We start from the raw sequence: 2853 nt of genomic DNA, 5'->3' as shown, positions 1-2853 counted from the left end.
AATGACGTCTGACAGATGGGCAGTAATTTCCTGCACAGGAATAGTGATAAATAAAGAGAGAGATAAGTGGCCCTTCCAGTTCTCCCACTACCACAGCTGGTGGCAGTCAGGTCACCCACTGTCTCTTTATGGAAAAACTGTGCATTAGGATCCTGAGTTAGTAGTTTAAGGCTGCCAATTAGGCCATTTGGGGAAATTATCTTTTTTACATAATGATTATACTTGAGTCACCAAATAAGAGAAAATCTATATCCTCACATGCCATTTTTTACAGAGTAAATCTGTATTTTTCTACCATCAGAGATATTCAGAGAGCTAATGTGGTATGACAGCAGTCCAAATGAAATTAATCTGCAAGCTGAGATAGTAGCTTGAGGTTGACAAGAATTTCTTCCCAGCTGGAAATCTCATAGGGAGAGCTTCACAGCTCACTTGGTCAGCTGCACGCCCCATTAAGCATCGCTGACTGATATCAAGGAAGGCTTATCAATCACCATAGTCTCAGAGACTGTGAAGAGATTAGGAGTGGTACAATTTTGTATGGAAAACAAAATCCTTAGGGGGTTTTCTGTATCACCCAGCCTGCTTTGGACTGTAGTGAAACTTTAATAGAAGCTGAAAGAAAGAAGATGGCGAAAGTGCACCTTTGTATCTTTTCTTACCAGATTCCCATTACACCATAGGAAAGTGCCTACACAACCTGATTGTCATTGCACTGCTTCATCACTGCAACCCCTCCTGTAGCAAAGGCTTTATACTTCAGTTTGAAACATCAGTCTGCTTTTCATTACCACAAACAGATGTTACCATGGACAGATATGGGTACAGCCCTGCCCTCCTTTTACACTACAGGGTCTGAAGGAAATGCTGCAGAGATGCTCTAGTCATCTCACTTGACCACAACTACTAAAATTAATGTAAAACTCTACCTATCTATGGCTATCTTTTTGCAAACCACAAAGCTTTTTCTGATGATCTCACAGATAAACAGTCAGTAACTTTGGTTCCTGTAACAGCAAGTTAAGACCATTTCATTCTTTAAACAATAAGTTACCATGCATCAGCACTTTCTTTAGTATTGATCAGTCCACTGTTTGCAAAGTAGATAGAAAACCAGAATGAAAAGAAACAAAAAATGTTTCAGAAATACTATATAATCTATCAGCTTCCTGCTTGAAAATGAATCATGTAGCACTTACTATCCATGAGTCTGAAGAGCTGCTTTCATGCCAGTAATATGGAATTTTAATTTCAGCCTTCAGCCTGGAGAAGGCTCTGAGGAGATCTTAGAGCAGCCTTGCAGTAACTGAAGGGAGCGTACAGAAAAGTTGGGAAGGGACTTTTTAGGGCAGGTAGGGACAGGACAAGGGGTTTTAAACTGGAAGAGCATAGATTTAGACTAGATACCAGGAAGAAATTCTTCACTGTGAGGGTGGTGAGGTACTGGAACAGGTTTCCCAGCAAGGTTGTGAATGCACCATCTCTGGAAACATTCAAGGCCAGGCTGGATGGGGCTTTGAGCAACCTGGTTTAGAGGGAGCTGTCTCTGCTTATTGGAGGGGGTTTAAACTAGATGATCTTAAAGGTCTCTTCCACCCCAAACCATTCTATGATTCTGTGATTCTATGATTCTATGAAATACTGATTACTGAGTACTGAATACCAGAATACTTACTTCAGGTGCAAATGACAATTGAGTACTATTCTGTGCCAGTGACAGCATCTTTTTTGGGAAAACAAAACTATTCTGTGTCAGCAGGCAGAATGTCCACCTGCTCATTAACAAGTTACTTTACTGGGAGCTAAAGCTAGCCAGGGTTTCTGGAATGGATTACGTTTAATAATGCAGCAAATATACAGAGTGTTAGAATATGAATTCTGATGCCCGCAACTGATTCTAAATTTTAAAAATATCTTCTCAATCACTGCTCAGGCAAGAATTCTTATCTACAAAGAGTCTGCTTTGCACACTGACATAGCTGCATAACTTTGAAGCTCAACAATAGATCATTTTATCAGAACAAAACCAAAACCAAGAGTTATTAAAACAAACAAACCAAACAATCACACGCATAAATTATATCTGATGGAAATGCATGGAACTAAACTGGTTGAATTTTTGTATGGAGAGGAAGTTTCTAATATAATTCCCAGTTTCAGCTAGAACTTTGTATTTCAGAATATTTATTCATCAATATCAGTATACTCAAAATTAAAATGATTTAATTTATCCCAGCTAGGAGTTAAGAAGTCTTAACAAATGCCAGAGTTCTCAAGGTGAACATGAAGCATGTTTCAGAGATCAGTCTGGAAAATCTGAATAATTGAGCACCCTGAAGCACCTAACTGTTCCTACTGGCTTTGCTGTTACTTCTAAATGGGGCTGCTTAACATGAAGGAGGTACACCGTATAAGTATTAATGCAAAAAGCACAAAGAGATTATGTGATGTCATACCCCTATTTCCATATCAAATGTAGAAGACCATCAATTTCTAGAACTGGCATGTAGCATTACTATTTGAATTATGTTACCTCTATGTTTGATATCATACAGTGACAGCATCTAGCCCAGCGGTTTTAATTAGAAGGTGATGAGATTTTTCTTTCTCACAGCACACAGAGAACCAAAGAGGAACTGAACCAACTGCCTTCAAGTTTTTGTGACAGTAGCCACTTCAGAAAGTTGAATCCCGATTTTTCATAGCAATCTGACATGACTGCACTTCTAACCTCAGTTCCAAATAGGCTCATATCGGAAAGACATGAACAAGTGAACAGGAGAAGTTAAAGTTCATGTGGCTGCCTGATAAAGTGACACATTATTGCCATGAAGAAAGCAGTCAGTCTGAGCA

This window comes from Coturnix japonica, chromosome 3 (genome assembly GCF_054131305.1).
Source record: "Coturnix japonica strain WE chromosome 3, WE-NBRP24, whole genome shotgun sequence".
NCBI classification, from domain to species: Eukaryota; Metazoa; Chordata; class Aves; order Galliformes; family Phasianidae; genus Coturnix; species Coturnix japonica.
The sequence above is the reverse complement of the archived record's forward strand: the minus strand, read 5'-3'. Positions refer to the sequence as shown.